This window comes from Borostomias antarcticus (assembly GCF_949987555.1).
Source record: "Borostomias antarcticus genome assembly, chromosome: 8".
In the NCBI taxonomy this organism is placed as follows: Eukaryota; Metazoa; Chordata; class Actinopteri; order Stomiiformes; family Stomiidae; genus Borostomias; species Borostomias antarcticus.
This window is the reverse complement of record NC_140241.1, coordinates 861,648-887,239: the sequence shown is the minus strand read 5'-3', so window position 1 is coordinate 887,239 and position 25,592 is coordinate 861,648. Positions and strand designations below refer to the sequence as shown.

The 25,592-nt window shown below is 49.8% G+C and overlaps 1 protein-coding gene across 1 annotated transcript in view; it reads left to right on the top strand.

The window, feature by feature from the left end:
* pi4kb (phosphatidylinositol 4-kinase, catalytic, beta) overlaps nt 1-25,592 on the top strand; it is a 229,655-nt gene that overhangs the window by 109,231 nt on the left and 94,832 nt on the right. The window lies entirely within an intron of this gene.

The following is a 25,592-nucleotide window of genomic DNA, read 5'->3' as shown; positions in this document are numbered from 1 at the left end:
CCCTGCTTCTCCTCCGAGGGCCTGGAGCCCCTGCTTCTCCTCCGAGGGCCTGGAGCCCCTGCTTCTCCCCCGAGGGCCTGGAGCCCCTGCTTCTCCCCCGAGGGCCTGGAGCCCCTGCTTCTCCCCTGAGGGCCTGGAGCCCCTGCTTCTCCTCCAAGGGCCTGGAGCCCCTGCTTCTCCCCCGAGGGCCTGGAGCCCCTGCTTCTCCCCCGAGGGCCTGGAGCCCCTGCTTCTCCCCCGAGGGCCTGGAGCCCCTGCTTCTCCCCCGAGGGCCTGGAGCCCCTGCTTCTCCCCCGACGGCCTGGAGCCCCTGCTTCTCCTCCGACAGCCCACACGCGGCCAACCGGGGAGACACCTGGGAGGCAACTGTGAAGGCTTTGGAGAGACCAGACCAATCAGTTTGGGGGTGTCCCACAAGGTCCTGTTCTTGGACCGGACAGAATTCTCGCCGACCTTTTAAAAAATAAAATAAAAAAAATAAAATCAGTCTTCCCTTCTGTTGTGTTGGTTTACCACGAGGTACGTCTTCTCTGCATCTTCTGCTGGAGCCGGCTGGAACAGAGTCAAGAACAGGGAAGGTGAAATAGACACAAAAATCTGCACCTAGAACAATGGCACATACCTGCACACGCACCTGGCCCAGACACACGCACCTGGCCCAGACACACACACCTGGCCCAGACACACACACCTGGCCCAGACACACACACCTGGCCCAGACACACGCACCTGGCCCAGACACACACACGCACCTGGCCCAGACACACACACACACCTGGCCCAGACACACGCACCTGGCCCAGACACACACACACACCTGGCCCAGACACACGCACCTGGCCCAGACACACACACCTGGCCCAGACACACGCACCTGGCCCAGACACACACACCTGGCCCAGACACACACACCTGGCCCAGACACACACACCTGACCCAGACACACGCACCTGGCCCAGACACACACACCTGGCCCAGACACACACACACACACCTGGCCCAGACACACGCACCTGGCCCAGACACACACACCTGGCCCAGACACACGCACCTGGCCCAGACACACACACGCACCTGGCCCAGACACACACACGCACCTGGCCCAGACACACACACCTGGCCCAGACACACACACCTGGCCCAGACACACACACGCACCTGGCCCAGACACACGCACCTGGCCCAGACACACGCACCTGGCCCAGACACACGCACCTGGCCCAGACACACGCACCTGGCCCAGACACACACACCTGGCCCAGACACACACACACACACCTGGCCCAGACACACGCACCTGGCCCAGACACACACACCTGGCCCAGACACACGCACCTGGCCCAGACACACACACGCACCTGGCCCAGACACACACACGCACCTGGCCCAGACACACACACCTGGCCCAGACACACACACCTGGCCCAGACACACACACACACCTGACCCAGACACACGCACCTGGCCCAGACACACGCACCTGGCCCAGACACACACACGCACCTGGCCCAGACACACACACGCACCTGGCCCAGACACACACACCTGGCCCAGACACACACACCTGGCCCAGACACACACACCTGGCCCAGACACACACACCTGGCCCAGACACACCTGGCCCAGACAATCTATGAGAATCTGACTACTTTAACAGCCCCAAACAGGATTGGTCTATTGCCTTCCACACCCTAACCTTAAACGAACCCTAACCTTAAACGAACCCTATCTAAAAAAAGAACTCGGACAACACAATTACTCTCATTTAACTATCATGGATAATCATGTTCAGGATCCTTAATAGATAAACAGCAATCTTAATCTAATCCTAGAGCCTAATACAAGTGAATACAGCCAGAACGCAGAATGCACTTTAAACTGTTAGTGATTCATACTATACATGCTGACCAAATGAGCAATGATTTCATCCCCTCAAGAGAGCACACATGCTTCCATTTCAGGTACAGTATACTGACCTCTACAGTGTTCCATATTTATATATGAATAAATGTTTATTCATATATATTAAATATGAATAAATATGTATATATCCATATACATGAAGAGGAATTAAACCTCCCCCTCTTCACCTCTCCACCTCCATCTCTCCCTCTCCCCCTCTCCACCTCCATCTCTCCCCCTCTCCACCTCCATCTCTCCCCCGCTCCATCTCTCCCCCTCTCCATCTCTCCCCCTCTCCACCTCCATCTCTCCCCCGCTCCATCTCTCCCCCGCTCCATCTCTCCCCCGCTCCATCTCTCCCCCTCTCCACCTCCATCTCTCCCCCGCTCCATCTCTCCCCCTCTCCATCTCTCCCCCGCTCCATCTCTCCCCCTCTCCACCTCCATCTCTCCCCCGCTCCATCTCTCCCCCTCTCCATCTCTCCCCCTCTCCACCTCCATCTCTCCCCCTCTCCATCTCTCCCCCTCTCCATCTCTCCCCCTCTCCACCTCCATCTCTCCCCCGCTCCATCTCTCCCCCTCTCCATCTCTCCCCCTCTCCACCTCCATCTCTCCCCCGCTCCATCTCTCTCCCTCTCCATCTCTCCCCCTCTCCATCTCTCCCCCTCTCCACCTCCATCTCTCCCCCGCTCCATCTCTCCCCCTCTCCATCTCTCCCCCTCTCTCCCCCTCTCCCATCTCTCCCCCTCTCCACCTCCCCCTCTCCATCTCTCCCTCTCTCCCCCTCTCCACCTCCATCTCTCCCCCTCTCCACCTCCATCTCTCCCCCTCTCCACCTCCATCTCTCCCCCTCTCCACCTCCATCTCTCCCCCTCTCCATCTCCCATCTCTCCCCCTCTCCATCTCTCCCTCTCTCCCCCTCTCCATCTCCATCTCTCCCCCTCTCCATCTCTCCCCCTCTCCATCTCTCCCTATCGGTTTCTCATGATTATTCTACCCAATGTTGCTTCATCTCTTGGGTCATGCAGATGTGTATATGAACTCCCAGTTATTACCTGATGATGACTGGCATACACAGTAGGCTGCTCTCACTCTAGAGAAATGTAGCAAGGTATATTTATTGTAAGTTGCTTATTTGGATAAATGTGTCTGCTAAGTGTGAGGAGACTCATTCTTTATTAGCGAGGGACTTCCTGTCATAAAGCCCCAGAGTCAGGGTCCGATAAACGGGCCCTCAGACACAGACAGACAGGGCCCTCAGACACAGACAGGGCCCTCAGACACAGACAGGGCCCTCAGACAGACAGGGCCCTCAGACACAGACAGGGCCCTCAGACACAGACAGGGCCCTCAGACACAGACAGGGCCCTCAGACACAGACAGGGCCCTCAGACAGACAGGGCCCTCAGACACAGACAGGGCCCTCAGACACAGACAGGGCCCTCAGACAGACAGGGCCCTCAGACACAGACAGACAGGGCCCTCAGACACAGACAGGGCCCTCAGACACAGACAGGGCCCTCAGACAGACAGGGCCCTCAGACACAGACAGGGCCCTCAGACAGACAGGGCCCTCAGACAGACAGGGCCCTCAGACAGACAGGGCCCTCAGACACAGACAGGGCCCTCAGACAGACAGGGCCCTCAGACAGACAGGGCCCTCAGACAGACAGGGCCCTCAGACACAGACGGGGCCCTCAGACACAGACAGACAGGGCCCTCAGACAGACAGGGCCCTCAGACAGACAGGGCCCTCAGACAGACAGGGCCCTCAGACACAGACGGGGCCCTCAGATACAGACGGGGCCCCCAGATACAGACAGACAGGGCCCTCAGACAGACAGGGCCCTCAGACACAGACGGGGCCCTCAGACACAGACAGACAGGGCCCTCAGACAGACAGGGCCCTCAGACAGACAGGGCCCTCAGACAGACAGGGCCCTCAGACACAGACGGGGCCCTCAGACACAGACAGACAGGGCCCTCAGACAGACAGGGCCCTCAGACAGACAGGGCCCTCAGACAGACAGGGCCCTCAGACAGACAGGGCCCTCAGACGCAGACGGGGCCCTCAGACACAGACAGGGCCCTCAGACAGACAGGGCCCTCAGACAGACAGGGCCCTCAGACACAGACAGGGCCCTCAGACAGACAGGGCCCTCAGACACAGACAGGGCCCTCAGACACAGACAGGGCCCTCAGACACAGACAGGGCCCTCAGACAGACAGGGCCCTCAGACAGACAGGGCCCTCAGACACAGACAGGGCCCTCAGACAGACAAGGCCCTCAGACACAGACGGGGCCCTCAGACAGACAGGGCCCTCAGACACAGACGGGGCCCTCAGACACAGACAGGGCCCTCAGACAGACAGGGCCCTCAGACAGACAGGGCCCTCAGACACAGACAGGGCCCTCAGACAGACGGGGCCCTCAGACAGACAGGGCCCTCAGACAGACAGGGCCCTCAGACACAGACAGGGCCCTCAGACACAGACAGGGCCCTCAGACAGACAGGGCCCTCAGACAGACGGGGCCCTCAGACACAGACAGGGCCCTCAGACAGACAGGGCCCTCAGACAGACAGGGCCCTCAGACACAGACAGACAGGGCCCTCAGACAGACAGGGCCCTCAAACAGACAGGGCCCTCAGACAGACAGGGCCCTCGGACACAGACAGACAGGGCCCTCAGACACAGACAGACAGGGCCCTCAGACAGACAGGGCCCTCAGACACAGACAGGGCCCTCAGACACAGACAGGGCCCTCAGACAGACAGGGCCCTCAGACAGACAGGGCCCTCAGACAGACAGGGCCCTCAGACAGACAGGGCCCTCAGACACAGACGGGGCCCTCAGACAGGGACAGGGCCCTCAGACAGACAGACAGGGCCCTCAGACAGACGGGGCCCTCAGACAGACGGGGCCCTCATCTTTGGTTGACTTATTCTAATGAAGACTATATTAATCTAGTAGCAAGTCATTCGTTTGTACATAACAAGTGAACTTATTTGTGTTGAATGTAGGCTTAACCTATTAGGAAATGTATTTCTGTTCAAAATAAAGCACCATCATAGCGTTCTACCAGAAGCTAAGAAGCCTAGCATGGAGCCTGCTACAAGTGATCCAGATGGGCACCAATACACTCTCTCTCTCTCTCTCTCTCTCTCTCTCTCTCGATGGATGGATAGATATACATATAGGCTACACACACACTTCCTTCAGAACCACATACATTGTTTCTGAGTGAGCGACAGAGAAAGCTTTTCTCCAGCAATAAAAAAGAATACCTGGTTCCCCGTGATTAAGCATGCTACAATACTGAGATTAAATGACATTAATTATATACTATCAACTCCACGAACGGTTGCTTACCAAATAACGCACGGAAAAGCCGTGGTCATACAAAAAGTTGGTTTAGATCTCACAAGTCTATTACCTGTAGCCTACACAGCCCAAAACCTACACAGCCCAAAACCTACACAGCCCAAAACCTACACAGCCCAAAACCTACACAGCCCAAAACCTACACAGCCAAAACCGAGCGATTCCAGTCTTCGAATTTTGAACAATTTCAAATGACAGATTTCTGCTGTCAAAATCTTACCCGGGTGATCTTTCAGTAGCCTAAACGTAGACGAGAGTGGATCCGATAGGCGCTCTGATGCGGGGTTAAACTTCGTCTCCGTTGGGATAAAAACCTGTTCTACGGACAATTCTCGGTACAGGCTTTGATACAAGAACCTCCCGGTACAGACCTTGAGATAAGACCCTCCCGGTACAGACCTTGATATAAGACCCTCCCGGTACAGACCTAGAGATAAGACCCTCCCGGTACAGACCTTGATATAAGACCCTCCCGGTACAGACCTTGATATAAGACCCTCCCGGTACAGACCTTGATATAAGAACCTCCCGGTACAGACCTTGAGATAAGACCCTCCCGGTACAGACCTTGATATAAGACCCTCCCGGTACAGACCTGAGATAAGACCCTCCCGGTACAGACCGGAGTGTGATGGGCTGGGCAGCTGAGCACCGAGGGGGGTTCAGGTTGGCATTACGCAGCGTTAGTGCGCCCCTTCCCGGTAGCTCGTCTCAGTTGCTCGTAGGGGAGGGTTAGGGGAGGGTTAGGGTTGGGGTTAGGGGAGGGTTAGGGTTGGGGTTAGGGGAGGAGGGTTGGGGTTAGGGGAGGGGAGGGTTGGGGTTGGGGTTGGGGTTAGGGGAGGGTTAGGGTTAGGGTTGGGGTTAGGGTTAGGGGAGGGTTAGGGTTGGGGTTAAGGGAGGGTTGGGGTTAGGGGAGGGTTAGGGTTGGGGTTAGGGTTTGGGTTAGGGGAGGGTTAGGGTTAGCCTAGTCTTTACGAAATTTAAATGAATGACATTTTTGAGTACATGTACTCCCTCTCATTCCCTTTCCTGTGTGGGTGGTTGTGCGTAGCTACGCTTCGTAGTAAAATGACATCTCATGAGCGACAAGGATCATTTCCCTCCAGAAGATCAGTGTGACGTGAATGAGCCGTGACTCAATCAAGTGACGCAATGCGCACGGACTCAATCGACTGAATTGATTAGAGGAGGGACTGATTGCAGTTATGAGCCTGGCCACTTTTGGGTATCAAATGGGTGGGCAAATTGTAGTTGCTCTTTTCTTATTCCTGTATATGTCCACATTATTTATTGGTATGATCACCTTGGCAGAGGAGTAGCTTAACAATATTTATCATGCATTCACTATTTTCACCATGAATGCCATACATACGCCAATAGTGGGCATTCTCCGATGTTGCAAATGTTCATAATTTGGGTGCCATTTGCAGCTTTGGCGCCTCCAAGTGGTGGCTTACTTGTTTGGGGTGTCTAAAGTGAGTTTGGGGTGTCTAAAGTGAGTTTTCTTTGAATGCTAGCCATTTCGGTTCAGTTGTGCTAGCATTAGCATGCCGTGAACTCCCGAACGAGTGACGTCATGGAATCAGCTGAAAATGTTCCTCATCAATAAGCAACATTAAGTCGTTAATGAGGCTCTAAGTCCAAAATTCCGAACTAGCCCTTTAAGTTGAAAAATACTTTTGAATGCTGCTGCTTTTTTTGTTCAAGGATAGTCAACCAGAGTTGGGATTCTCATAACCCAGATATTTCTCAATTTGAGATGTTGAAGATGAAAATAAACATTTTTATATAAGATATTTAGCTTTTAAGTGATTTCTGATTACTTGTATTTGTGATTTCTATTACTTGTAATTTGCCTTATTGCCTCATTACCTGATAGCAATGGCAACAGCTTGTTTTGTAGACATTGCAATGAATGAATGAATGAATGAATGAATGCATATTTTGTTATTTTACTTGAATGTAAAGTGCATTGTGATTGCTCTTGTTTTTTGTGTAATCTTTTCTAGAAATAAAGTTTCATTCTCCAGCCAAGTGTTGGTGTCCAGCCTGGTGATGCAGAATGTTCCTTTTACAGCCTGAACCTTTTCCCTCTCACCCAGGCCAAGCACACCTGAACCTTTTCCCTCTCACCCAGGCCAAGCACACCTGAACCTTTTCCCTCTCACCCAGGCCAAGCACACCTGAACCTTTTCCCTCTCACCCAGGCCAAGCACACCTGAACCTTTTCACTCTCACCCAGGCCAAGCACACCTGAACCTTTTCCCTCTCACCCAGGCCAAGAGCACCTGAACCTTTTCCCTCTCACCCAGGCCAAGCACACCTGAACCTTTTCCCTCTCACCCAGGCCAAGCACACCTGAACCTTTTCCCTCTCTCCCAGGCCAAGAGCACCTGAACCTTTTCCCTCTCTCCCAGGCCAAGAGCACCTGAACCTTTTCCCTCTCTCCCAGGCCAAGCACACCTGACTCTACCTGCTCTAGAGCCGGCCCAGTCTGACATCACCTGGACCCAGACCCAGAGTCTCAGCTCTGGACCGTACTGAGCCCTAACGGAACCAGCAGAGCCGGCCCAGTCTGACATCACCCCTGGACTGAGAGCCGGACCCGGCCGGTCCTGTGTTCTGATACTCCCCCTCCTCTCTCAGGTCATGTGACCAGGCCGGTCCTGTGTTCTGATACTCCCCCTCCTCTCTCAGGTCATGGTTGCTTGGGGTCAGAACGTCTCTGTGCTCGTAGGATCTAGATGCTCTCTCACACACGGTGGCCGTGTGGCTTCATCTTCTTTGGGAGGCTGAGATGAGATTAAAGGTCTCGACCCACTTTAAGAACTCTAACTGAGGATGTATCTTTACTAATCTGTCAGTGAGTCATTGGTTCCTGTGGTCATCTGGGGTAGCTGACCAATGAATACTAATGTCAGCAGCACTAGCTTAAGGTAAATGATTCTCTCCACAATTCACTAAGTACTGTAGCAGCACTTTTGACTGGAAGTGAGTTACATATTCTGACTTCCCAGTTGACGGCTTAATCTGATCTGATTATCAGTTTCCTCATCCGCTGTGTTTCTGTGTCAGACTCTCCTCTGGCAGATTTCATCAGAGTGGTTGTGGTGCTGCTGATCTTGGTGATATCAACTCTGTTCTATCTATATCTGTTCTTTAAGGTACAAGTTACAGTATTACCCAGTCAGTCAGGGGGTTATAACTATGGCATAGAGGTCAAGTCTAAGTAATCTGCTTGCTGGTAGACTTGCTCTAGTTGTGTTTGTGGTCTGTGATCTGCTCATGTAGGCCTGTGATAATGAACTTGCTGCTCATTTCTCCAAGTCTCTCCCCCTGTTCCTGACTGTTGGGTGTTGTGTCTCTCCAGACCACCAGGGGGCGGAGGCCAGCAGAGAGGGAGAGCATGGAGATGGAGGCCCTGCATTCCAGTGCTGAGGCAGGGCCAGGAGAGGAAGGAGCAGCCCAGAGGATGGAGCAGGATGAAGCTGCTGTTTAGAGGCTGATCTGAGGTCAGTCATTGGTGTCCCTGCCAATCGTGACTGACAGCTTTCTGGGAAGGTGGTCTGATCCTGGATCTTCCAAGTTCGACTCAGTCTATTTTTCTCATTAGCTTTTTACCTCCACCCCAGCGACAGTGCAGGGCGAGAGGTAATGTTTTCGGTGGTGTATGTGTGTGTGTGTTTGTGTGTGTGTGTGTGTGTGCGTTAGTGTGTGCATGTGTTGTAACCTCCCGAGTTGGGATAACCAGGTTCAGGTTAAACGATGTCCAGGCGGTGAGCGTTTAAATGATGTCCAGGCGGTGAGCGTTTAAACGATGTCCAGGCGGTGAGCGTTTAAACGATGTCCAGGCGGTGAGCGTTTAAACGATGTCCAGGCGGTGAGCGTTTAAACGATGTCCAGGCGGTGAGCGTTTAAATGATGTCCAGGCGGTGAGCGTTTAAACGATGTCCAGGCGGTGAGCGTTTAAACGATGTCCAGGCGGTGAGCGTTTAAACGATGTCCAGGCGGTGAGCGTTTAAACGATGTCCAGGCGGTGAGCGTTGAAACGATGTCCAGGCGGTGAGCGTTGAAACGATGTCCAGGCGGTGAGCGTTGAAACGATGTCCAGGCGGTGAGCGTTTAAACCATGTCCAGGCGGTGAGCGTTGAAACGATGTCCAGGCGGTGAGCGTTTAAACCATGTCCAGGCGGTGAGCGTTTAAACCATGTCCAGGCGGTGAGCGTTTAAACCATGTCCAGGCAGTGAGCGTTTAAATGATGTCCAGGCGGTGAGCGTTTAAACGATGTCCAGGCGGTGAGCGTTTAAACCATGTCCAGGCAGTGAGCATTTAAATGATGTCCAGGCGGTGAGCGTTTAAACGATGTCCAGGCGGTGAGCGTTTAAACGATGTCCAGGCGGTGAGCGTTTAAACGATGTCCAGGCGGTGAGCGTTTAAACCATGTCCAGGCAGTGAGCGTTTAAACGATGTCCAGGCGGTGAGCGTTTAAACGATGTCCAGGCGGTGAGCGTTTAAACGATGTCCAGGCGGTGAGCGTTTAAACGATGTCCAGGCGGTGAGCATTTAAACGATGTCCAGGCGGTGAGCGTTTAAACGATGTCCAGGCGGTGAGCGTTTAAACGATGTCCAGGCGGTGAGCGTTTAAACGATGTCCAGGCGGTGAGTGTTTAAACGATGTCCAGGCGGTGAGCGTTTAAACGGTGAGCGTTTAAACGATGTCCAGGCGGTGAGCGTTGAAACGATGTCCAGGCGGTGAGCGTTGAAACGATGTCCAGGCGGTGAGCGTTGAAACGATGTCCAGGCGGTGAGCGTTTAAACCATGTCCAGGCGGTGAGCGTTTAAACGATGTCCAGGCGGTGAGCGTTGAAACCATGTCCAGGCGGTGAGCGTTGAAACGATGTCCAGGCGGTGAGCGTTGAAACGATGTCCAGGCGGTGAGCGTTGAAACGATGTCCAGGCGGTGAGCGTTGAAATGATGTCCAGGCGGTGAGCGTTTAAACCATGTCCAGTCAGTGAGCGTTTAAACGATGTCCAGGCGGTGAGCGTTTAAACGATGTCCAGGCGGTGAGCGTTTAAACGATGTCCAGGCGGTGAGCGTTTAAACGCCTTGGCGCATTTATTCAACACAGTAACCTCAAAAAAAGGCAAACAAAAATATCCTCCATGGCGGGGTCGGTCTTCCCAGGGCCTCGGGCTGCTTGACTCACAGGGGCTCTGCTCCGGCTCCTACGGGCGTCAGGGACACCAGGGGCTCTGCTCCGGCTCCTACGGGCGTCAGGGACACCAGGGGCTCTGCTCCGGCTCCTACGGGCGTCAGGGACACCAGGGGCTCTGCTCCGGCTCCTACGGGCGTCAGGGACACCAGGGGCTCTGCTCCGGCTCCTACGGGCGTCAGGGACACCAGGGGCTCTGCTCCGGCTCCTACGGGCGTCAGGGACACCAGGGGCTCTGCTCCGGCTCCTACGGGCGTCAGGGACACCAACGTCAGGCACGGCACAGAAAATGGGAGTGTTGGGCAGACAAGCAACGATCCACTACTCACTGAGTCCAAAGACTACCGAGTTACTACTACTACTACTACTACTACTACTACTACTACTACTACTACTACTACTACTACTACTACTGCTACTACTACTACTACTACAGGGCCTTCAGCTGCTCGCAGGCTCGTTAGCCCGGTGGGTCCAGGGCCTTCAGCTGCTCGTTAGCCCGGTGGGTCCAGGGCCTTCAGCTGCTCGTTAGCCCGGTGGGTCCAGGGCCTTCAGCTGCTCGTTAGCCCGGTGGGTCCAGGGCCTTCAGCTGCTCGTTAGCCCGGTGGGTCCAGGGCCTTCAGCTGCTCGTTAGCCCGGTGGGTCCAGGGCCTTCAGCTGCTCGTTAGCCCGGTGGGTCCAGGGCCTTCAGCTGCTCGTTAGCCCGGTGGGTCAGCCGGGGCGCGTTCCTTCCCAGCCTGATTGGGGAATGGGTAGCAGCGTTGCCCGGGCAACCAGGAAGGGCCTGTGTACTCCGTCTATGACCGGTGACTGATGGTCATTACTGGCGTGTGTCAGTTTAAAGAGTCATACAATATGACCAACACATTCACAGTAAAATACACTCAATAATACCCAATGTATTACAGCTATGGGAATTATAATATACTATGATCAATGTGATGAAGTATTATGACCTTTGACCTTACATAAGCCATTATAGAATGCTTTATAATGTGTCATAACTATGATTATAAAGCATTGATTATTTATGAGTGCTTATAACTATAGTCATACAGCACTATAAGCAGATTATAACGCTTTATACTGTAAGTATGTTTATAATGCATTATAGCTTCATAGAAAGTGTTACCAAAAGTAGGTACTTCCTGGAAAAAAAGTTTCAGTGAAAAAGGAAGTCAGAAAGCTGATAATTTCTTCATGTCTCGTTGATCTTCTGTGTCAGTTTCTCTTTGCATCATCAGTGTCTGAGACAGAGTTAGAAAGAGGCAAGGCAAGTTTATTTTTTATAGCACATTTCAGCCACAGGGCAATTCAAAGTGCTTTACATGAGACATTAAAAGCATTAAAACAAAATGCAAGACATGATAGACATTTAAAACAAAAAGCAGGACAAATAGAATACAGGAATAAAAGTTACAGTGCAGTTTACAGATAAACATAACTCCTAAAAAAAAAAGAGGAAGGGCAGGGGAGGAGGAGAAGAGTCAGAGAGAGAGAGAGAGGAGAGAGAAAGAGAGAGAGAGAGAGGAGGAGAGGCAGAGAGAGAGAGAGAGGAGAGAGAAAGAGAGAGAGAGAGAGGAGGAGAGGCAGAGAGAGAAGGGGAGGCAGAGAGAGAAGGAGAGAGAGAGAGGAGGAGAGGCAGAGAGAGAGGAGGAGAGGCAGAGAGAGAAGGAGAGAGAGGAGGAGAGGCAGAGAGAGAGAAGGAGAGAGAGGAGGAGAGGCAAAGAGAGAGGAGAGGCAGAGAGAGAAGGAGAGAGGAGGAGTGCCAGGAAGACAACACTTGTGATGGGAGCCAGTGACGGACAGAAGCTCTGGATCTTCCTGCTCCTCCTGCCTGGTAAGCCTGCCAACCACCACTAACACACACCCAGGGAGGGGGCACCACCGCTAACACACACCCAGGGAGGGGGCACCCCCGCTAACACACACCCAGGGAGGGGGCACCACCGCTAACACACACCCAGGGAGGGGGCACCCCCGCTAACACACACCCAGGGAGGGGGCACCACCGCTAACACACACCCAGGGAGGGGGCACCACCGCTAACACACCCCCAGGGAGGGGGCACCACCGCTAACACACACCCAGGGAGGGGGCACCACCACTAACACACACCCAGGGAGGGGGCACCACCGCTAACACACCCCCAGGGAGGGGGCACCACCGCTAACACACACCCAGGGAGGGGGGCACCACCACTAACACACACCCAGGGAGGGGGCACCACCGCTAACACACCCCCAGGGAGGGGGCACCACCGCTAACACACCCCCAGGGAGGGGGCACCACCGCTAACACCCCCCCAGGGAGGGGGGCACTCAGGGAGAGACCACCGCTAACACACACCCAGGGAGGGGGCACCACCGCTAACACACACCCAGGGAGGGGGCACCACCGCTAACACACACCCAGGGAGGGGGCACCACCGCTAACACACCCCCAGGGAGGGGGCACCACCGCTAACACACACCCAGGGAGGGGGCACCACCGCTAACACACACCCAGGGAGGGGGCACTCAGGGAGAGACCACCACTAACACACACCCAGGGAGGGGGCACTCAGGGAGAGACCACCACTAACACACACCCAGGGAGGGGGCACTCAGGGAGAGACCACCACTAACACACACCCAGGGAGAGACCACCACTAACACACCCAGGGAGGGGGCACTCAGGGAAAGACCTCTAACAACTAAGAACACAAGTCAAACACTCTCTCTCTCTCTCTCTCTCTCTCTAGCTGTGACATTAATAAACAAAACCAACATTTTGACAGAAGGTGTTTCACCAGGGTGAAGGGTGTATACAGGACTGTAGATTAAGGTGTTTCATCAGGGTGAAGGGTGTATACAGGACTGTAGATTAAGGTGTTTCATCAGGGTGAAGGGTGTAAACAGGACTGTAGATTAAGGTGTTTCATCAGGGTGAAGGGTATATACAGTACTGTAGATTAAGGTCTCATCAGGGTGAAGGGTGTATACAGGACTGTAGATTAAGGTGTTTCACCAGGGTGAAGGGTGTAAACAGTACTGTAGATTAAGGTGTTTCACCAGGGTGAAGGGTGTAAACAGTACTGTAGATTAAGGTCTTTCACCAGGGTGAAGGGTGTAAACAGTACTGTAGATTAAGGTGTTTCATCAGGGTGAAGGGTGTAAACAGTACTGTAGATTAAGGTGTTTCACCAGGGTGAAGGGTGTAAACAGTACTGTAGATTAAGGTCTTTCACCAGGGTGAAGGGTGTATACAGGACTGTAGATTAGCCAATATGTTGATGTTGTTTATTTAAGTCACAACAAATGGAAAAAGCCTTACATCATACAAGCCAACTAGTAGTGATATAATGATGTTCCTTGTTTTTTTAATCATATCACATTCAGGTCTAAAAGCAGGAATGCTGGGTAATGTGTACTGTTGTGGAATATCACAGTTTGACAATAAGAGTATAAAACACATATTTTCAGTGTGAGCTTAAACATATCACATGTATTTACTGTACTGTAATCATTCATAAGATATAGACATGATTAACTACTGTATTTGAATTGATTATTAAATCAAATCTATCTAAACTTCAATTTTGTTTCTCAGATGGTTTATTTATACAGTTTAAAATTACAGTGCACATTAATCAACATTTCTGTAAATGTCCCAGTTTTAGCCAACTTTATTTACTGTAAATGCTTCTCTTGTCAGTAATCAATGTCCATCTTATTTTCTAGGTGTTGCGGGTGGTTATGATGTGCGGTATCCAGGCCCAGTCTGTGCTTTTGAAGGATCCACTGTTATCATCCCGTGTTCTTACAGCTATCCTAGTCCACAGGTCCCCGTTAGAGTGTTCTGGTGTGTAAACCATCTCATATGCCAGGATGAGAGTCCAAAGATCTATGACAGTGACTCCCCCACCAATACGCCGCGTCTCACCTACCGGGGAGACCTTCAAAATAACTGCACCTTACAGATTGAGAATATCCGAAAGAGTGATGCCAACACGTATAGGTTCAGATTTGAAACAGACGTAGAAAAATGGACCGGACGATTCGGAGTGAGAATCAGAGTCAGAGGTGTGACTCTGTTAAGAGAGGTGAATTTAAGTGTGACCTCCGGTGACGACAGAGCCATCAAGGAGGGAGACGATGTCACCCTGACCTGCACAGCAGCTCCAATCGAAAGCTGCACCTTCAACCAGCTGGAGTTGATCTGGTACCGTGACGAGCACGCCCTGGGGGCGTCCGGCGCCTCCCTGCACCTGAGCTCCGTGACCCCGGCCGACTCTGGGAACTACTCCTGTGCTTTCAAAAGCCTCGGGAAGACTCTCTCCAGCCCGTACCGCCTCCACGTAGAGGGTCAGTATCTCCAGCCCCTACCGCCTCCACGTACAGGGTCAGTATCTCCAGCCCCTACCACCTCCACGTACAGGGTCAGTATCTCCAGCCCCTACCACCTCCACGTAGAGGGCCAGTATCTCCAGCCCCTACCACCTGCACGTAGAGGGTCAGTATCTCCAGCCCCTACCGCCTCCACGTAGAGGGTCAGTATCTCCAGCCCCTACCGCCTCCACGTAGAGGGTCAGTATCTCCAGCCCCTACCGCCTCCACGTAGAGGGTCAGTATCTCCAGCCCCTACCACCTCCACGTAGAGGGTCAGTATCTCCAGCCCCTACCACCTCCACGTAGAGGGTCAGTATCTCCAGCCCCTACCACCTCCACGTAGAGGGCCAGTATCTTCATTTGTTTGTTCCGGCTGAAACCTGGCAACCTTATTTTCAGAGGTATTTCAGACCCCTACAGATGATTAAACTGATCCTCAAACTAGACGTTATGCTCCTGAATACACGTCAGGCTTGTAAGACCCAGTAAAAATAAGTCCTATTACTGTAGTTGTTGTCGGATGACTCAATCCTATCTGTACTCATGCTGTCTGTAATCATGCTGTCTGTAATCATGCTGTCTGTAATCATGCTGTCTGTACTCATGCTGTCTGTGATCATGCTGTCTGTACTCATGCTGTCTGTAATCATGCTGTCTGTCTTCCACAGCTGCAGAGAAACAGCTCTTTGTTCCCATAGCAGCAGCAGTCCTGTCGGTTGTTCTGGTCGTCACAGTAACCCTTTCAATTCTCTTTCTAAGGAGGCAAGTCGTCCAATATCATATAATATAATATAATATCACAATGGTCCACAGCGTTCAGCCATGTCATTCAAATTATTAACCCAAACTATTCTCTACTTTTCAAACTATTGTTCTGTGACAATGTGTTTTGCAGATATTTCTTGCTTTCTATACTATATAAGACTGTGTAGAACCTACTACAAACTTTCCAGAATAGAAGGGGGATTGCAATAACAATTATCTAGCAGTGAAATCTTGCTCTGACTTCCTCTTTGCTAATTTCCTCCGTCTCTCTCTGAAGGAGGAAAGCTGGACATGCAGATGAGAATGGAGATGTGGTCACCACGCCGGTCTGTCACATGCCTCAGTGTTTACACATGACACAAACCACAACCACGCACACACACACACACACACACACACACACACACACACACACACAAACCACAACCACGCACACACACACACACACACACACACACACACACACACACACACACACACACACACACAGTATGCACACATAGAAAAGTCTACAAATCATTTAAAATACAGCAAAAAAAAAAGTAATGATCTCTCTCTCTCTCTCTCTCTCTCTCTGTCTCTCTGTCTCGCTCTGTCTCTCTGTCTCTGAAGCCTGACCATGTCCTGTACGGCAACATAGGCCAGGCGACCCCCCCAGCGCCGGCCTGGGAGAGAGGCCTAGACGACAACTATGCCAAGATAGACTTCACACACTCGGGTCCCTCACGGTCAGTGTTGATGCAACTGTTGATGCAACATCTGTACTGCTGAAAAGACACAAGCAACAAACACCCCTCTCTCTGTGTGGATGCACTCCTCAGAGAGCACAGAAGATTGGGCTTAGTAAAGTACAGGAAGCCTTGTCCAGCTTGAGGCAGCTAGATGTAAACGCACACTGCTTGGACAGGATGCTAGTCTGTTGGCTTCCACCCAGCCAAACTCATTTTAACGCCAAACAGAGGCGCTGAGTTCATTTGAGTAGTTTCGCACAGCCAGACCTATTTCCACACTTCCTTGTTCCAGCGCTGGAGAAAGGTCTGCTTGGACTCATTACCATTCGGGGATCAGGGGGAAAACGCTGTATTTCTTTAAACCAATCACAATCGTCTTTGGTGGAGCAGCTGCTATAGGTTGTTGTTGTTGTTTCACGTAGTCTGGTTTATCTGACCATGTGAACTGATGTCACTGATTGCGCAGTACTAAATTCTAAATATATATAAGTATCCCTAAAATCTACATCCAAGGTATTTTAGAGTATTTTGTTTGAACCTCCAACTTTCCAATCTTAGGACAGACAAGACCACAACACCTGTGTGTTGGTCTGAGCTAAGACCACAGCAAGAGACACACTTTTATAGAACCACTGAATCGGAATCTGACTTAAAAACAATTTGTACTTTTTGTTCTCAGTCCTGTTGACCAGCTTCCGCAGAAAGAGGAGGGTCCGATCTACAGCTTGGTGTCCAGGTATTGAACACACACTGTCATTTACTTTCACAGCTGGTACTGAGTGACCAGTAACCAGACCTGGGTCATACATGTACCACTTAGTCAGGTACAGTAGGCTACTGGACCAGTGACCAGACCAGTCGTCAGGTACAGTAGGCTACTGGACCAGTGACCAGACCAGTCGTCAGGTACAGTAGGCTACTGGACCAGTGACCAGATCAGTCGTCAGGTACAGTAGGCTACTGGACCAGTGACCAGATCAGTCGTCAGGTACAGTAGGCTACTGGACCAGTGACCAGACCAGTCGTCAGGTACAGTAGGCTAGTTGAAGGGCCCAGGGTACAGTAGGCTAGTTGAAGGGCCCAGGGTACAGTAGGCTAGTTGAAGGGCCCAGGGTACAGTAGGCTAGTTGAAGGGCCCAGGGTTTACTCACTACATTGAAACTGAAAAGAACTGAAAGTCACAGCTACTTGTGATCAAAGCCAGAATTAAACCCATAGTTGATTAGTTCTTAAATAACTTGTGGGTGAAATTGCTCAGTGTTGCTCAAAGAAAGGGAAGTGAATGTGTGTGCTGAGTTGCATCAGCAGCTCATTCTTGCATCATTCATACTGGGTTTAACCAGGCTTTGTGTATGAAGGCATATTATCATATAATCAGCCACACAGTTGAATGAGTTTTGAGGTGGTTGAGGCAGCTGTAAGGTGACTACATGCAGAATGTGAGAAGGTGCTTCAATTTTCTTACTTTTTATCCCAGCAGGTGTCAGTAAAGATTCATTTGAGGGACGAGAGTCCATCCATTCCAGCATCTTCCTCTCACAGCGTCCAAGACTAACCCTTCTATTACTGTATTATATGAAGTCATGTCTAATAACCCTTCTATTACTGTATTATATGAAGTCATGTCTAATAACCCTTCTATTACTGTATTATATGAAGTCATGTCTAAGTGAGATTTCCTGTTCAAATTCTTTGTTTTGTCACACAAACCCTGTTTGACGGTCCCCTTTCTTACTGTTTATTTTCATAAATGTAGATGTAAACGCACACTGCTTGGACAGGATGCTAGTCTGTTGGCTTCCACCCAGCCAAACTCATTTTAACGCCAAACAGAGGCGCTGAGTTCATTTGAGTAGTTTCGCACAGCCAGACCTATTTCCACACTTCCTTGTTCCAGCGCTGGAGAAAGGTCTGGTTGGACTCATTACCATTCGGGGATCAGGGGGAAAACGCTGTATTTCTTTAAACCAATCACAATCGTCTTTGGTGGAGCGGCTGCTATAGGTTGTTGTTGTTGTTTCACGTAGTCTGGTTTATCTGACCACGTGAACTGACGTCACTGATTGCGCAGTATTAAATTCTAAATATATATAAGTATCCCTAAAACCTACAGTACATCCAAGGCATTTTAGAGTATTTAGTTTGAACCTCCAACTTTCCAATCTTGGGACAGACAAGACCACAACACCTGTGTGTTGGTCTGAGCTAAGACCACAGCAAGAGACACACTTTTATAGAACCACTGAGTCGGAATCTGACTTAAAAACAATTTGTACTTTTTGTTCTCAGTCCTGTTGACCAGCTTCCGCAGAAAGAGGAGGGTCCGATCTACAGCTTGGTGTCCAGGTATTGAACACACACTGTCATTTACTTTCACAGCTGGTACTGAGTGACCAGTAACCAGACCTGGGTCATACATGTACCACTTAGTCAGGTACAGTAGGCTACTGGACCAGTGACCAGACCAGTCGCCAGGTACAGTAGGCTACTGGACCAGTGACCAGACCAGTCTCAGGTACAGTAGGCTAGTTGAAGGGCCCAGGGTACAGTAGGCTAGTTGAAGGGCCCAGGGTACAGTAGGCTAGTTGAAGGGCCCAGGGTTTACTCACTACATTGAAACTGAAAAGAACTGAAAGTCACAGCTACTTGTGATCAAAGCCAGAATTTAACCCATAGTTGATTAGTTCTTAAATAACAGTTGATTAGTTCTTAAATAACTTGTGGGTGAAATTGCTCAGTGTTGCTCAAAGACAGGGAAGTGAATGTGTGTGCTGAGTTGCATCAGCAGCTCATTCTTGCATCATTCATACTGGGTTTAACCAGGCTTTGTGTATGAAGGCATATTATCATATAATCAGTCACACAGTTGAATGAGTTTTGAGGTGGTTGAGGCAGCTGTAAGGTGACTACATGCAGAATGTGAGAAGGTGCTTCAATTTTCTTACTTTTTATCCCAGCAGGTGTCAGTAAAGATTCATTTGAGGGACGAGAGTCCATCCATCCCAGCATCTTCCTCTCACAGCATCCAAGAATAACCCTTCTATTACTGTATTATATGAAGTCATGTCTAATAACCCTGCTATTACTGTATTATATGAAGTCATGTCTAATAACCCTGCTATTACTGTATTATATGAAGTCATGTCTAATAACCCTTCTATTACTGTATTATATGAAGTCATGTCTAATAACCCTTCTATTACTGTATTATATGAAGTCATGTCTAATAACCCTTCTATTACTGTATTATATGAAGTCATGTCTAAGTGAGATTTCCTGTTCAAATTCTTTGTTTTGTCACACAAACCCTGTTTGACGGTCCCCTTTCTTACTGTTTATTTTTAAATATGTGAATGTATGTATATATATATATATATATATATATATATATATATATACCCACACACTTGATTGAGTGCACTTTTTCTTTCACTAATTGAGTTTCTTAATTGAAAATGTTTCAATACCCCCCCCCCCCCCCCCCACACACAGGAGGTGTTCCTGACCAGGGGACCTGTCTAGAAAAACCCCATCCTCCTCATTCGCTACTCTATACCTGACTGCCCTTCTCTTGCCCCCCCCCCCCCACACCCCACAACCCTTTGCTTTTTATGAGTCACTAAATGTGATCTTTATGTATGTTTTAATCACAGTGTGTTAAACTGTAGACTAAAGTTGTCTCTGTATGATATTGCTGTAAAGTTGTCTCTGTATGAAATAAATACTATTAAGCTGTAATCATGCAGGGAAATGGTCTACTTGTATTTGTAATTGGTAGGACAGATGTCTGTGTGGACCATTAGGCTACAGACAAACAGCAGCCTAACTAGGATTTTTAGGATACCCAGACTATAGAATTGCAGATTATCAATGTGATTGAGTTTGTATATAATAATGTATGTATTCAATAATAATAAACAACAATGACAATATTAGTTGTTATAATTTATTATTATTATTATTATTATTATTATTAGTAGGCCTAGTAATAGTAGAAGTAGAAGTAGTAGTAGTTGTAGTAGTAGTATTTATTTTTTATTTAAAAGTTTGTCAGGGTCGATGCAAACAACATTGTAGGTTAGAAATTTGAAACAGATTAGTTCCATATAGGATTTTGGCTAATTTGCAATCCCTGTCCTTGGTTAGACTTTTCTTCTCTAAAATAGTCATGACATGATCATTACGAAAATAAATGATCATTATTATTATTTTATTCAGTTTGATCTGAGTCGACCTCAGGGGTAGAGAACTGACGCGTGTTACCATGGGAACAGGAGGAAACACGGAAGTACCGGAACTCTTAACACAAGTATAACGAGGCTCTAATCGCTCATCGGTGAGTCTGTTTACATCCATGGTCTGTTTACTCTTCACAAATGTGTCACACATGTCATAGAATGGCAACTTAAAACATGCTCCTGACACAGTTTAATAAGAGAGGTCGTTTACCAGTTCGTCCTAAGTCCTTAGTGCGCTCGCATCAGCCCACTGAGCAAAGACACGTCTTTTAGATGTCTTTTTTATCGTCTTTTTCGGACGTCCAAAGACATCCAATTAGGAGCCAGAATGAATGTTTTTTTTAACGTTCAGATATTGAGCCCGTTCTGCACGTCCACAGACGTCTTAGAGGGGTCCAAGCCAGACGTGTGAATATTGAGGGGTCCAGCAGACGAACACACGGGGTTCAGGACCAGGACGTTATTAAGACGTGATCTGAACGTCTCCCTGACGTTGCGTGTTTGCTGGGAGCCCACTCCTTTTCTCAGAGGTGTAATTATAGCTCGCCTAACCTGCCCAACGCGTCTGGAAGATATGAATATAATGTTTGAAAGGGCTTCAAATGAAATATGAACCAACCATTTGATAATTCACACTGTAGTAATGTAGCCTATAGTTTATCCAGGAGGGATCTGGATCAGCTGGAGCAGTAGATGCACAGCAGGAGGTCCAGGCTGTTCGTGTCCCTCTGTCTCCAGGCTGTTCGTGTCCCTCTGTCTCCAGGCTGTTCCTGTCCCTCTGTCTCTAGGCTGTTCCTGTCCCTCTGTCTCCAGGCTGTTCGTGTCCCTCTGTCTCCAGGCTGTTCGTGTCCCTCTGTCTCCAGGCTGTTCGTGTCCCTTTGTCTCCAGGCTGTTCCTGTCCCTCTGTCTCCAGGCTGTTCGTGTCCCTCTGTCTCCAGCAGGCATTGTGTTCCGTGTCCCTGTAGGCTAGGAGGCTAACCCTCCATGTCCCTGTAGGCTAGGAGGCTAACCCTCCATGTCCCTGTAGGAGACTAACCCTCCATGTCCCTGTAGGCTAGGAGACTAACCCTCCGTGTCCCTGTAGGCTAGGAGACTAACCCTCCATGTCCCTGTAGGAGGCTAACCCTCCATGTCCCTGTAGGAGACTAACCCTCCATGTCCCTGTAGGCTAGGAGACTAACCCTCCGTGTCCCTGTAGGCTAGGAGACTAACCCTCCATGTCCCTGTAGGCTAGGAGACTAACCCTCCATGTCCCTGTAGGCTAGGAGACTAACCCTCCATGTCCCTGTAGGCTAGGAGACTAACCCTCCGTGTCCCTGTAGGCTAGGAGACTAACCCTCCATGTCCCTGTAGGCTAGGAGACTAACCCTCCGTGTCCCTGTAGGCTAGGAGACTAACCCTCCATGTCCCTGTAGGCTAGGAGACTAACCCTCCATGTCCCTGTAGGAGACTAACCCCATTCTACCTTCATTAGGAAGAAAACCCAGCAGCAACACGCACTCTCAAATAAAGCGACGTATAGCTCTCCCGTATATCTCTCCCGTATAGCTCTCCCGTATAGCTCTCCCGTATCTCTCCCGTATATCTCTCCCGTATAGCTCTCCCGTATATCTCTCTCGTATATCTCTCTCGTATATCTCTCCCGTGTAGCTCTCCCGTATATCTCTCCCGTATATCTCTCCCGTATATCTCTCCCGTATATCTCTCTCGTATAGCTCACCCGTATAGCTCTCCCGTATCTCTCCCGTATAGCTCTCCCGTATAGCTCTCTCTCCCGTATAGCTCCCGTATAGCTCTCCCGTATAGCTCTCCCGTATATATCTCCCGTGTAGCTCTCCCGTATAGCTCTCCCGTGGGGAAATAACACAGCAGCCACATGCAATTAAGGGAATCAAAGATTTTAAAAAGTAGGCCAACGTTAGATGCAAGTATGCAAGTCGACTGCACATGATTCTCATAGTCCTGCTTTTATTCTTGGATAAGTTGTGAGTGACTCATGATGTTTCATTGTATAATGTCAGGGCGACATTGAAAAAGAGCTTTCTCTTTGTTGTCTTACAAAAAAATGGTTGACATAAACGTTTTGCCCAGGGGGATAACCATGAAGGGACCTTCATTCATACCTGTGCTTCATTCACAGAGACATGCAGATACCTGGAGGGAAAAGGCCCAGTTTCCGGGAGCTGGAAGGCCGTCCGTCCCGCCAAGCTGTCTCCTCCCCAGCAGTGACCCCTGACCCCGCCAGCCTGGTCGCTAAGCGATACAGCATCCTCCACAGACTCGGGCGAGGAAGCTTCGGCTGTGTTTACCTCGTCCAAGACAACAAGGCCAGAGACGGCGAGCAGCTGTGAGTAGTGTGCTTCATTCTGATGGGCCTGGGTCCTGTAGTGTGCTTCATTCTGATGGGCCTGGGTCCTGTAGTATGCTTCATTCTGATGGTCCTGGGTCCTGGACAGACTCAGACAATAGATAAAAGGTGACCTCTTATCCGCTAATACTAGGCACTGCCTGCATAGATCTGAAAGGATTGAAAATAGATGAGCTTTGCATTCTTATTTGTCTTCCCCGTTCTCTTTCGGTTCTCAATCTTAGAGTATGACTTTTCAGGAGTTTTGGAGCTTGATTTTGAGCTTGTTACCACCCAAGATGGCGCCGTGTATGGCTGTGATGGCGCGTCCTCACTAAATCCTTTTTAACACTAGCACGTTTGTACAGCGCTTTGCACTGTCTTGTCTCGCCCCTGAACAATGTTGTCTCCATGTTATGCACCACGACCGGGTGCAAAAAAACCAACTGCATGGCAATAAACACATTCAGATTCTGATTGATTCTGATCTCGATGCAGAGAGAACGGGACAAGTACAATGCATGTAATTCTTTAGTTGGCCTCAAGGGGGCAGCAGTAGCTTATGTTATTTCTTTCAATGTACCCCAACAAGTGATAAAGAACACCCCACATTCTCTCTCTCTCTCTCTCTCTCTCTCTCTCTCAGTCTCTCTCTCTCTCTCTTTCTTTCACACGCACACGCACACACTCTCTCCTTCCCTTTTCTCTCCCTCCTCATCTCTTCTGGGCTATATCTTATCATGCGCAGGGAGGGAATGTTTACTCGGCGTGACTGTGTTAATCAAACATATTTAACCGCACTGCAAAACCAAACGCACTATTTGGAGAACTCCCTATGAGAAATGAGAAGACTGGGCTTGGTCTCCTTCCAGTCTAAATGAGTCCAATGCAATACACTGATTTCTCCTCTGGCTTTAGACTGTAGTTACTGTATCAGTAGCTTTAGTAGACTAGTTACTGTATCAGTAGCGTTAGTAGACTGTAGTTACTGTATCAGTAGCGTTAGTAGACTAGTTACTGTATCAGTAGCTTTAGTAGACTAGTTACTGTATCGGTAGCTTTAGTAGACTAGTTACTGTATCAGTAGCGTTAGTAGACTGTAGTTACTGTATCAGTAGCTTTAGTAGACTGTAGTTACTGTATCAGTAGCTTTAGTAGACTAGTTACTGTATCAGTAGCTTTAGTAGACTAGTTACTGTATCGGTAGCTTTAGTAGACTGTAGTTACTGTATCAGTAGCTTTAGTAGACTAGTTACTGTATCAGTAGCTTTAGTAGACTAGTTACTGTATCGGTAGCTTTAGTAGACTAGTTACTGTATCAGTAGCGTTAGTAGACTAGTTACTGTATCAGTAGCTTTAGTAGACTAGTTACTGTATCAGTAGCTTTAGTAGACTAGTTACTGTATCAGTAGCTTTAGTAGACTGTAGTTACTGTATCAGTAGCTTTAGTAGACTGTAGTTACTGTATCAGTAGCTTTAGTAGACTAGTTACTGTATCGGTGGCGTTAGTAGACTGTAGTTACTGTATAGGGTTAGGGTTAGGGTTAGGGGCAGTGGACCTGGGTGGCTTGACTTGCTCACACAGGACAGTTCTTGCAGTCATGCAATGGCATTTCTTAGAGGAGTGTGTGTGTGTGTGTGTGTGTGTGTGTGTGTGTGTGTGTGTGTCTTTGCCTTGGCTGAGACCGTTCCATCCTGCTGCTCATCCTCCAGAGGGCTGAACACAGTGGACCTGTTTTTCTAGTCTATTCCTCATCCTACAGTAGCGTTGCGTAACCCATCCAGACAGTGGGCAGAACACGGGCCTGTTGATGACGCCAGGCCTCGCGGGTCAGCTCGCACGCTGAGCTCTGGACCCCGGAGTTCCCCCACGCAATGCCCCGCTTCCCCGGCCGGCCCCGTTCCAAACCGAGGGCCCCAGGGCTGGGAAGGGGAGGACTGGCATGGCTCCGCATGGAGATGCGCAGTCTGCTGACACCACTGCAGCTGTGGAGGAAGCACCTCTGAGTGCAAAGTGGGCAGCTGTGAAACGTTAGCTGTGTGTGTGTGTGTGCGTGTGTGTGTGTGTGTGTGCGTGTGTGTGTGTGTGTGCGTGTGTGTGTGTGTGTGTGTGTGTGTGTGTGTGCGTGCGTGCGTGTGTAATGTGATTTGGGCACATTTCCCAGGCTTATCCATATTAGATGAGTACATAGCAGAGTGCATGGACATGACTGTCTGTATGTTTATTGAATTCTTTGATTTTTTAAATGTTTAGACCCCAATATTTTTAAAATATTTTTGTCAATAAAACTAACTAACTAACTAACTAACTAGGTTTCCTTTATCCACCGCGCATGCATCGGTCACTGTCAAAGAACTGCTTGGCTGCATGCGGTCACTGTACTAAGTGTTAAAGCGGCGCAATGTAGTTTCAGAACACCAGATGGCGATATAGAGCACAGAGGAGTAAACTGTGCGAAGAACTTGTCTTGTTCTTCTAGCACACACACGAGGGCTGTGACGTTTCACCAGCGCTGCGGTGATGTTTCACATGTACGTTTCCACGTGTGAAGCCTTGTAGCTACAAGTAGAGCCCACACCTTGTTTCCAGACCAAAATGAGCCAATTGGAGGCATTGCTTTGTGCAGTGGGATGCAACCTAC